A 12,726-nucleotide genomic window follows, 5' to 3' on the forward strand; every position below is an offset into this window, starting at 1 on the left:
ATTATTTTTATATCAATGCTGAAAGAGTTTAACTTTTACAAGCCTAGAATAAATAGTATATATATATATATATCAGGAGTTAAATCCTTTTCAAGTATCGGTGTAATACATATTTGTACCTATTGTCGAGCCTTCCCAAATTATAAATATTAGTAATATTTATACCTGAAGTTAAACCTTCGGGAGCTCTAGATTTAATTTTTGTTATTCCTAAACTTTATTGAATATATAAACTGAATAAAATATTCCTGAGTTTTATATTTCATTTACTTTGTTTTAAGAGTTCAGATTTAGTAGTTCTATAAAGCTATAGGTAAATCATCCTTAAATTTCAGTTTTAGCTATCGCTACACTTGATGGTTAGTATTTATACGTCCCTGTTCGGGTAAGGTTATAATGGCCAAGTGGATTAAGGCGTGTGACTCATAATCTAAGGGTCGCGGGTTCGAGTCCCGATCGTACCAAACATGCTCGCCTTTTCAGCCGTGGGGGCGTTATAATGTTACGTCAATCCCACTATTCGTTGGTGAAAGAATAGCCCAAGAGTTGGCGGTGGGTGGTGATGACTAGCTGCCTTCCCTCTAGTCTTACACTGCTAAATTAGGGACGGCTAGCGCAGATAGCCCTCGAGTAGCTTTGTGCGAATTTCAAAACAATTGTAAGAATATTTTCGAACAAAAATGTCTTTCCAAGCAACTTAACATCCTTCATAATTATTTGGAGGGAAAGAAAACTTATAAAACTAAATTATTAAAATGAAAGTTTCTAAATAACCTTTTTCAGTTTTATTAGGTCCGGCATGGCCAAGTGTGTTAAGGCGTTCGACTCGTAATCCGAGAGACGCGGGTTCAAATCCCGGTCGCACCAAATATGCTAGCCATCTCAGCCGTGGGGGCGTTAAAAAGTGACGGTCAATCCCACTATTCGTTGGTAAAAGAGTAGCCCAAGAGTTGGCGATGGGTGGTGATGACTAGCTGCCTTCTCTCTAGTCTTTCACTGCTAAATTAGGGACGTCTAGCGCAGATAACCCTCGAGTAGCTTTGTGCGAAATTCAAAACAAACAAATTTGTGTTTAATTGTTCTGTATAGGTCTAATGACCTGACCCTCCTGGGTATTTAACATCAATACCCAAATACCGACACAGTGAAACTAGAAACTTGTTCTGTATGTCTGAAGTTAAATTTTTCTTTGATTTTTGTTTGTATAAGTATGGGTAAAACTGACCAAACGCTAGATTTAAATATGTTTTACACTAAAAGATAAACGTTTTTAAACTTAGGTTTTTCACTATTCTTGAAGCCAAGCCTTCCAAACGCCTATATTTAACCGTGTGTGTGAATTTAAATATTCCTCCAGTTTAGATGTTAAAATATTTTGTTTCTCGTCTTGAACCTTCGTCAAGGACTGATTTTAATAGCATCTAGATTTATAGAGTTAAACACTTCTGACGTAAATATTTAAATGGCCACTTACTTTAAGTTAAATTTTTTTAAAATAAATATTTAACTTGATAGTAAATTTGGAGTTAAACTTTTCTAAAACTTAGCTTGTAATGTTTTATGTGCTTTTACAATTTTCTAATATCTAGCTTTTAGTATTTTTTATATATATGGAGAATAAATGTAATTGTTCTATGTTTCCGGAATTAATTGTTTATGAAGCAATATTTTAGTGTTTTTTATGCCTTTGTATTAAGATTTCTCAAATTTTTAAACTTTAAACTAAACCTTCCTAAAGGCTAGATTCTACTGTTTTCTATACTTGGAGTTAAATTTTCCTAAACTGAATATTTAACGGTAATCTGTATCTGAAATACACCTATTTAAGTCTTTTTTTCTTCTTGATGGCTAGGTTGAATTGTTCTCTATACCTTAAATTCAAATTTATTTAAGTTTAGGTATTAAATGTGTGTATATTTGGTGCTAAACTTTCCTGAAATCGATACCTAATTACGTTTTATACCTTTAGTTAAACTTTCTTGAATTATTAAACCAGTAACCATCGTAAGAATCTTGATTTAGTTAAGCTGTTTTAAAGTCCAGTTCGAGTAGGATGTTAAAATGTTTTTATAGCAAGACAGCGTATTTGAAGTCTAGATTTAACTCAATACCTTTCTAAAAGTTACTTTTACTTTGTCTTGAAAAACAGTTTTTACTTGATGCAAATAATTCGTATTCCACTTCAGTGTGCTCTTCAGTTATTAGAGAATATATATGTAGTGGATTCTATATGTAAATCGTGATAACCCGAAGTCTAGCAACGTTACGAATAATCCAACACCTTACGTGCACCAGTCAAGCACTATAAAATTATTCTACTTCCAATGCCAAATTTAGTTTGTTCTGATAGCAATTCTCACAACATGTATCTTCTTACATAAGTTTTGAGTGCATTTAGATTATTCCAAATACTTCTTTTTTTTTTTGAATTAACATGTTAAGCCAAGTGATTTGTGTGTATTTGTAAGTGCCTAGTTCAGTGACGACGGAAAAAGATGGGAAAATTCAGCTTTATGCTAGTACTTCAATGTCGCCGTTAGGCTGAACAAGGCTATCCTGCTGTGTTTTAGGGTCACTGCCTAAGTGACAATTGAATATCTCCGTGGGTTACTGGAGCTCATCAATGACGCCCCCTGGAGCACTCACAAAGATCTCCACATAGTAAAATTGTCGAAAACGAATAAGGGTGGTTGCTTATTCATCAGATCGACAGGTTTAGGGATTGGTATATCTATAGGTTCATAAAGTACTGTAAAACGTCGTATGAATTGTTTTTATAAGTTTTATCACATGCGTAAATACCGCAAACAATGTTTTATCTCACATTTATTAGTTAAATAGGTGGGAAAAGTTGTCATATAAAAGTGAATAACATATAAAAAATTAAAACTCGAAAAGTTATTCATGTAGCAGTAGTTTAGGTATATCAATCAGATGTGCGTAAGATTAGCTAAATAATTAGATAAAAAGAATAAATTAATAAATTGACAGATATATAGAATATAAGTTAATCTGGTTGTCATTTCACTACCATTGTAAGCCGTGATCACGAAAGAAAAACATTTGTATCGTACATTTTGGTTCTAATTAACCACTCTAGGGGTCGCTGATGTGAGAATAAGAGGTTGAATAGATTTTTACATCTTCCCTCGAGAGACCTGATGCTGAGAGGGTACATTGTTCCGATAATAAAGACTGTTCTCACACTGCTTGTAAAACACTCCAATTATTTAACACACGTGCAAGAGAAGGAACTTTAGATATGGACTTATAATTATTATAAAATAACCATTCTTAAAAATAATGACGTACTGGTTCGAATGCCTATGAAAGAAATAAATTTTAGTGTTGTACTGATTATTATATTATATATTATATTGGTTTAGAAAGAAGAAATGTTATCGACTAATCTAAGCTATTCATCAATGGAGATCAGCCGTGTGTTCTAAAAGCGTCTTACTGTTTCTGATCAGGTTATATGATTGCAAATATATAGTCACGTAAGGTTTGTAGGGTGTAATATAGACATTCAGTAAGAAGACAATTTTTCAAGTAATATTCAGCAATCCTTTGACAACTTCGTATGTGAAACATTACATAATGAAAATCAAAGAGCTCCCGGTAGTTTAGCGTTAAGTCTGAAGGTTTTTTACTCTTAAATTGAGGTTTAGATAACAGCGATGGGCAGAGCACGGATAAACCATTGTATAACTTTGAAAGTAAAAACAAACAAACGAATCTCACAGAATTCATCAGCTAGAAGATGGATTAGGGGGAAAAAACAAACCTTTAATAGTTTCATAATTATGCTATAAATATTCGAAGCACAGTACAATTAACTCTTAAATGCTTGGTAGACATAAAAGGAAATAAACTATAGAAATAATATTTAATAAACGTTGTACAATACAAGATACCTACAGTTAATACTCGAATTTCGTGCAAAGTTGCACCATGTCCTTCTGCTCTAACCGCTCCTAATTTAGCAGTGTAAGACTAGAGGGAATGCAGCTAGTCATCACCACCCACCGCCAACTCTTGGACTACTCTTTTACCAACGAATAGTAGGATTGACTGTCCCCACGGCTGAAAAGGGGAGCACATTTGGTGCGATGTGGATTCGAACCCGCGACCTTCAGATTACGAGTCGTGCGCCCTAACCATGTCGGCCGTGCAATTAGTAAAGGGTCAGTCTTAAAAAAAGTAAAGAATATAAGGGATAAAAGTTACAGTTTAAACACCGACGTTGAAGAAGTATTAGAAACCAACAAACCTAAACTTGTGATGAAATCACATTGATTGTATTATATATTGTATTATACACATTGATTGTATTATACATTGCATTATACATATTGATTGTATTATACATTGTATTATACACATTGATTGTAGATTTTGTTTTTCACATTTATTTTAATTCGCCCATTTCGGATTCAAAATCAGAGAAGCCTAAAAATAGCATTTTTAATCTATCTTCTGTATTCCTCAAGTCATTGTTAATCCTCCAATTATCTTCATTTTTATACGAGTTTGATTTTGAATCTGAAATGGACAAATTAAGAACATTGTGAAAAACGTCTGACGTGAATTATTATAAATTTTGCACCTCACGGGCACAGCTGTGAGTTTGAAGACTTATAACACTAAAAACCGCGTTTCGATACCTGTGATGTGTATAGCACAAATAAACCATTGTGTAACTTAATGCTAAATTATAATCAAATAAAACTAAGGAATGTAGTAAAAAATACTGTTAAACAGATACAACAGACTTCAGAGCACTGCAAAACAGATAAAATATAATAAAGGCCAATCGTATATTTTTATACAAAGTTATTGCTAAAAACCAACAGCATAATGCTAAGGAAATAAAAATTAGGCCTACTGAACAAATAACAAAGCCATAAAGCACTGTTAAACGAGTCAAGATATATATCTACAAACACTGCTAAGTAAATGCTGTATTGACTCTATTCTTAATTTCCCTGTTCAATTTTTAGAAGACAAAGATCTCTCTCAGCGTAAACTTTTAAAGATAAGAATTTGAACAAGTATCTTAATCTAATCTTAACGTATGTAAATCTATATTCTTGTAGAAAAGTTAATATTTTGCGTATGTATTCACCTTTAGTTTCATTATTAGAAAAAATGTAGCATTGTTAAACCTGCATGTATCCGAGGTAAAAAGCGCAGATAGCCTAGTTGCTTTGCGCCATAAAAGGCCAAACCAACCAACCAACCAACCAACTCAGGTAAGAACGACCTTCTACAGTTGTTTTACCTTTACTTATACAGTTTTGAAAAATGTGTTTTATGATAATTTTTTGTAATCCATGTTTCTCTTGTAAAAAGCACTTCAAAGTCAACGAGAGGAAAAACTCAAAACATAGTTATAAAATTCCCCTCAAAGAGATTAATTAATTACAACGTGTTTCATCATAAACGTCCTAAATCGATATTTAAATATAAGAAAGTATAAATTATTTAGCGTTTTTCTTACTAGAATACAAGATTTACGTTTCACAAGAAGATTTAGGTTTACATATACAAGTGCACAAGAAATAAGTTGAAAAACTGATTATAATTAACAAAATTTTGTTTTTAAATTAGATAGGAGATAAAATCTGTAAGTTAATGTTTGGTGTGTGTTTTCTAATAGCCAAACCACTGCGGGGAATCAAACTCATGATTTTAGAATTGTATATCCGTAGACTTTCCGCTGTCACGGAGGCGGACGCGAGTGCTAGTATGTAATTAGTAAACTTAACGGAAAACAACCCACATATTTTTTTTTTTTTTTAAATCAGCTGTATCATTCGTATCTGGAATATCTTTGCACTGGTGTGAAAACTCTTGTAAGCAAATAAGAATATATGATTGATTTTAATTACACTGAGCTTTCCAAAATAAACCCAATTATCTGAAGTATGTAAGTTGATTATAAAATCCATCACAAACCGTTATTTGTCCGTTCCTAATTTTGATCAACATGTTTTTTTTTTACTAGCACTTAACATATACTTGTTTTGATATTTTTATTGATATTGCTTTTGTGTGGCACTTGTGTGAAATAAAATTGGCATTAAATGATAAAAAAAGGTTTCATTTATAGTAAAAACGATTAAAACGCACATAAAACGTAACAAATTAAACCTTGAAACAAATCAATTAGTCTACTACTCTAGATTGTAGATGTTCACAACATTACCTGGGACTTGTTCTTCATGACAGAGTGAAAAATATCACAATCGTAATATAATAGTTATATATACTATATTTATAGTAAATTTATAGGGGGCGCTGAAAAGGATTAGCTACAAAGAATTTGCGATACGTGATAAAAGGGACTAAACGTGACAAACGTGACCCCTGCTCTAAATGGTAGGAAAATTTGGAGAAATGTTAGCACGTTTGCACGTACAAGGAAAAGGAAGATAGGGTGGATGCTACATTGAGAACTGTTAGTTTACTATAGGAGAAGAAACTGGAAAGGTCTCGGTCTCTGTGTATATGCGAGTACATTGTGATATGAAAATTGTCTTCTGATCAAATGGTGTATCGCTAATCAACACAAATTTTGTTAATTGAATGTAGAAGGAATCATATGTCTACTGGTAAAACAACATGACAGGTTCACATAGTTGACTTCTCGTCATTGTTCTGTGTTACGTAAGTTGTTTCGTAGATTGTCCACTAACCAAATTACGTAAAGGTTTCCAATTACTTATCTAATGACAGAAAAACCCGTGGCCTATGGTCAATGTGTCATATTAGACTTATTTCTTGAGATGTCAGCTAACTAAACGAACTGTTTTGTTGGTGCCTACAAATAATAGCGCTACAAAAGATACACGGATATGACTCTGGATTGTAGCTTCTTATGTTTTAAGATCTTTCCTGGTGTACTCTTCATGCCATGTAGAAGTGTTGGTGTAAAACAGTACGTAGTAATAACAATTATTGTCTGTTTGCTGATATAATTTTATCAGAGTTGAACTTATAAGACAGCATACGAGTACTGCCATCTTCTGTCTGCTAACAAATTGCCTGTATCATGTGAAACACTGAGGTAATACGCAACTATTTCTGTATGTTGATGTTTTCCTTATGAGGTAGTAAGTAGGTGTTTTTATATTTTGTTTGCTGTTATTGTGGCATCATGGTGTAGTGCAATGTTTTCCAACTGCTGGGGCGCGAAATGTTGTACGAATATATAGTAACTGGTCTTATCAGGGCGTGGTGAAATGTTCTACCAGGGCGTAATAGGGCTGTGATGTACCGGCGTAGTGCGAGTGTTGTAATTGTGTTTCTTCTGACATATTCAATCAATATGTAAAACTCTAGTTTGAAGCAACGTATTAATGTAATTAATTCATTTAATTAATGAACTTGGGTAATTTTTAAGACGAAGTATTCTTCATACACGCTGTAGTTTATACACTTTGTTTGATGGACTCACCACACAAACCAAGACTTAGTTTCAACTTAATCAATGCAGGAAAGTCAAAAACAATTATTGATACAAACAAAATTGATATTTTAATTCTCTTCCATCCTTTGTACTTCATGATTAAAAATATTGTTTAAAATACAATTAAACATGCGATGTAAACCATGGCAAGTTTAACAAAATTTGGAATTTAATTTGCTTGGAATTTGAACTGTTAATGAGTTGAAATATTTACATTTGTTGTGTATTTACACTCCAAGAAAGAAGCCATTTTTAATTTATTAATAATGTTCAAGTACTATTGTAGGTCATCACGTATAATTCGATTATTGTGACAGTCGAGAAGAAAACATTTTACGCAACAAGAAAGATGTTTCCATTTCAACTAGCGAGTTTTAACGAAACTGTTGGCTTGTTGACTGTATGATTCTCTACATGAAATTGACTACTGCTTTAAAACCACGTCATTCTTTTCTAATGCCTGTTCTTCTACAGGTGTGAATTATAGGTTTCGATTTCAGTTAGCAGGAAATGTGCACCTCCGCCCTACGATGAACGTGGTACACCCGACAGAGCTAACACTTTAGAGTTAACGTACCCCACTTTTGAACGGCCACTTGCAAGCATGCCGTGAAAAAGTTAATCTGTAGTTCCGACTATAAGCGGAGGCGACGTGGGAAAGAGATCCATGTTCTTCCTGATTAATCGGTCACAGCACACACGGGGTCTATGGGGAACAGAAACGTTAAGGTGAACTTGCGACCTTTTCCATACATTTGTAAACACCCAGGCTGTTGAACACGCATTTAAATCGGTAAAGAACACGTTGTAAAATGGTTGAACAATGACTAGATTGCATTACAGAATAAACTAAAATTGTGAAGTTTGGATAAGAAAATAAATGGGCAATTTGCAGGTTCAGGTATGGGAGAGTTAAGTAATATAAATTGATGTTTATAGAACGGATGAACAATAGGAAATTCCAACTGTAGGGTGCTTATAAGTATACAGTGAAGAACCTAGATTACAGATAGGCTGGACTCCAAGAAATTCCAGGTATATATATATAAGGTTTGTCTGCAAATTCAAAATTTCATTCACTGAGTGGTTTAACAATATCGAGATCAAGTTGCAGAATGGAGCGATAAGCATGACCAGGTATAATTGTTTTAAACACTGTGTAGCTTAGGTTACCGATTAGTATGACAAAACAGAAATGAATGGAATTACAAGTGCATTATTGTCCAAGTATATAGATCCTAATTTACATAGGCTTTGTCAGATGGAGTTTAGCATTTTCATGGTATAAAGTTAATAAACAATGTAAAGCTTAGTTTTCTAAAGGTTGGAGCTCAGGTTATACTATGTAATACTAATATGAAACTCCGTACTAAACGTTGCCTTAGTTTATTGAAAGGTTTGAGGTCTGTTTGCTTATTTCAGATATATGGTCAAAGCTGCATAAGGACTATCCACCGTAACTGTTCCTCAACTGCTAGAGTAGAGGGAAAGCAACTGGTCAACAGCACCCACCGCCAATTATTGGGCTATCTTAATCGAACAGTGAGATTTGACCGTCGTTTTACAACGTATTTACTGCCCCAAAGTTTAAAACACAATTATTTAGCTACGGGATACGAAACAAGAACTTTCGTATTCACAGACCAGCACGCTAACCACACCGGGTCTGTTTGAGGAGATGAAAGTCGGATTGCAAAAAACAGTGATGATTTTAGTTTCGAAAGAGTTTAAGAACGATGTAACTGTATTTTATGGACTAGGGTGTAATAATAGAAAGTAATTTTACGTATAAGTTAGTTTACGAAAGGATGGATGAAGTGTATGTTATAAAACGTCATAGTAATAAGCCATTACAGTTATAAGATTTTGTTAAAAAACAGAGAATTTCGTTAATTGAAAAAAGTTGATTTTAGACTTCAGAATGAAATGGGAATAGGCAGATTCGAGTGTAGGGAACATCGTGAGGCTTAGTTTTTTAGTAGGATTTGTCAAAATGAAAGTCAGGTTATGGAAAGTAAATGTCATAAGCAACTACAGATATTAAGTTGTTATAAATGTAAAGCTTAGCTTGCGAGAGACGTGTACAATTATAGGATGTATTATACGTGTACAGTTATAAGTAATTTTAGCTCTAAGACTGTTAAACAGTTTAAAGCTCTGTTTACTGAAGGATTTGATAAGATGGAGGTCAGGTTACATAATGAAATCTTAATAAGCAGTTCAAAGTATAAAATCAACATTGCAGAAAGGTCTGACAAGGTACAAATCAAAACTTAAAACATATTGACAATAAGCCAAGAATAAGTTTTTTAAATACTGTAGACGTTAGATGACAGAAGGTTTGACGCGTTTGGATACTAGTTAGTGAATATATATGATTATTATAAGCTGTTGCTTTAGAACCGTTTTAAAGACTATCTTGTGATTGGTTAGACAAAATAGAAGAAACGGCTACAAACAATCCCGGGTAGAACTGTCGTCAAAGTACACAAAACGTAATTTACTGAAGAATTTGACGGGTTCATGATTAAATCATAAAAATATAAAGTGATTATACAACTATAAGGGCTTAAGATTCTTAAGATCAAGTCATAAAATGTAATGCTAATAATCAGTTTCATATACGAAGTGATTTAAAATGCTGAATTTATTTCTGATTAAACTTTTTGAGTTTCCACAATGTGTTTAATTAACTAGTGAGGTTGTAAAATGGATTGATTAGTCACAAGCAATTCCATGTTATTAAACAACATAGAATATGTTGATGTATCAGTTAGTATCGAAAAATAAACCGGTAAAATCGTGTCCACTTTTACTTACGAGCTGGGCCAGGCATGGCCAAGCGCGTTAAGGCGTGCAACTCGTAATCCGAGGGTCGCGGGTTCGCATCCCCGTCGCGCCAAACGTGCTCGCCCTTTCAGCCGTGGGGGCGTTATAATGTGACGGTCAATCCCACTATTCGTTGGTAAAAGAGTAGCCCAAGAGTTGGCGGTGGGTGGTGATGACTAGCTGCCTTCCCTCTAGTCTTACACTGCTAAATTAGGGACGGCTAGCACAGATAGCCCTTTGTGCGAAATTAAAAAAAACAAAACGAGCTGGGAGTAACATTAATTAGGGGTTGTAATTACAAGGTTACTGAACAATGTAGAGCTTGATTTACGGAAGATTTGGCAACGTGAATGTTAGGGAAGGTAATTATGAAAGAGTGAACACAAACTGTTTAACAGTATAAGCTAACAGCCTTATCCGTGTTGTACACTAGTTTCTAGAGTATAATGCTAATACTCAATTTAAAGTGTAAGATTGCTATATAGTTTTTAGATTAGTTGATAAAAAGAAATCAGGTTGTAGAGTGTAGTGATAATTAGCAGTAAGTCGTTCAAAGCAAAGGTCATAGTTAGAATATGGCTTGACGAGGTGAATATTTTTTTTAGAATTTAATTATCACAAAGAGATGGACATTTAAAAGGTTAAACAATATACAGTGTAATAATAATAAATGAAACACGTAAAATGAATACACAGTTAAAAACATTTTAATTTCTACCTCCAAACAAGTTGACTATATGTTTCGACGTTTTATCAGGGGTGAAAGACATAAATAGTGTTATATTTATACCTTTCAACCATTGGTTGAAGAGATTCTTATATGAATATTCGACAAACCTTCGTCTCTGTTTAATAATTCTTCATTTTTTAACTATTTTATTATTTTCAAAGATTCACGGATATTACTTGGCTGAACCAAAAGTATTACTGTTTTTGTTTTCTCATATCTCATATTGAATAGGTTGTGCATGCTCTGCTATAATAATACCTAACGTTGAATAGATTGTACATCTTCTACTATGTCCACATTTTAGTCTTCGTTCCTTTTTTACTTGCTAATATGGAAGTAGTTATATCGGCATTACAAAACCTAACTTAAAACATAATGTAGCAGAACATAAAATATTATGGGAAACAAATAACAATACTGGTTCAACCAAAGAATATTAGAGTCAATAGTATCTGTAAATCTTTGAAAACGCGAAAAAAGCGCAAAAAAACGATTATGAATTATTAAATAGAGACAAAAGTTCTGCGAATATTTGTGTAAGGCTGTGACGCAACCTTCTCCAAGAATTGTGCAAATTGTAAGCCTACACAACAGTCACATTACCTAGTTTAAAATATATTAACACGACACCATTATGTGTTGTGATAGTGACGTTAAGACATCGAAATGTGTATAGTCAACATTTTGGAAGCCATAGATTGGTCTGGATTGAAAATGTTATTAATTGTGAATTAATTTTAAAGCTCTGTGTAATTTATCACTTCAACATTACACACAAGTGCCAAGAAACAATATCTGAAAAGTGTAATTAGTGTTAACAAATACATTGGACTACAGATGCTTTTCTGTTTCTTCCACGTTCCTCGTAATTTCTCCATTAAGGATTATGAATCAGAGTTGTGAGAAAATGGCATTTTAAACCTGTCAATTGTCTTCCACAAGTTCACTGTCCACAACGCTACCGCTTTAACATACTGTACTAAATACACAAATGGCGTTTTAAATAACAGTTTCCTCACAGTAGTTGATTTCACGAGTTCTGGTATTAGGTAAAAGGCTTTCTGGGAAGTGGCTAGAGAGACAGAATACAGGGTCTTAAATGTTAATTCTACAAATCTCTGGTTTGAAATATGTAATGGCCAAATAGAAAAAAAATCATGTGCCGTGTAATGTGATTTGTATCACAAATATTAGGCATACTGGTTTCCTATGCTTTTTTCAGATTTACGTGGTCAAATCGTAAATATACTGAGTTTGATATGTTGGAAGTCAACATATGTACTAATGTAAATGCAGTACTAATATGCATTTTCATGTACAAGGTTGTTATACAAAACAGAGGCTAGTTTACGATGGGTTTGACAAAAAAGAAGTCAGGTTATAGAATGTAATGATAATAAACATCTATCAAGTTTATAAAATGATTTATTAAAATAGAATTACGGTTATAAAATATAAGCCTAACATGCAGTTTTATGGATACAATGAATGAAAATATGTAGTTTAGTTTACAGAAAGGTTTGACAAAGTGGAGTTAAGTTGTATAATGTAATGAGAGAAAGCATTTCAAAGAGTAAGGTTTAGATAATGTAGACATTAGTTTGAAGAAAGATTCAATAAGTTCGCTGTCAGATTACAGGATGTAATAGCAAATATAATAAGTAGTTCGAAGTATAACCTTGTTAGACAATAT

The 12,726-nt window shown here is 33.3% G+C and overlaps 1 protein-coding gene across 2 annotated transcripts in view; it reads left to right on the plus strand.

Annotated features, from left to right (window-relative positions):
• Positions 1–12,726, plus strand: part of LOC143238043 (single-minded homolog 1-like) — a 77,098-nt gene that overhangs the window by 43,488 nt on the left and 20,884 nt on the right. The window contains exon 1 of one of the 2 annotated variants that reach the window (XM_076477940.1): positions 6,452–7,072. The exons of the other annotated variant lie outside the window; for it this stretch is intronic. The gene's annotated coding sequence lies outside the window, so the exon portion shown is untranslated. Of the gene's footprint in view, positions 1–6,451; positions 7,073–12,726 lie in introns of those variants that run through there. 2 annotated transcript variants of the gene reach the window in all.

The sequence above is a fragment of the Tachypleus tridentatus genome, chromosome 13, assembly GCF_004210375.1.
Source record: "Tachypleus tridentatus isolate NWPU-2018 chromosome 13, ASM421037v1, whole genome shotgun sequence".
In the NCBI taxonomy this organism is placed as follows: Eukaryota; Metazoa; Arthropoda; class Merostomata; order Xiphosura; family Limulidae; genus Tachypleus; species Tachypleus tridentatus.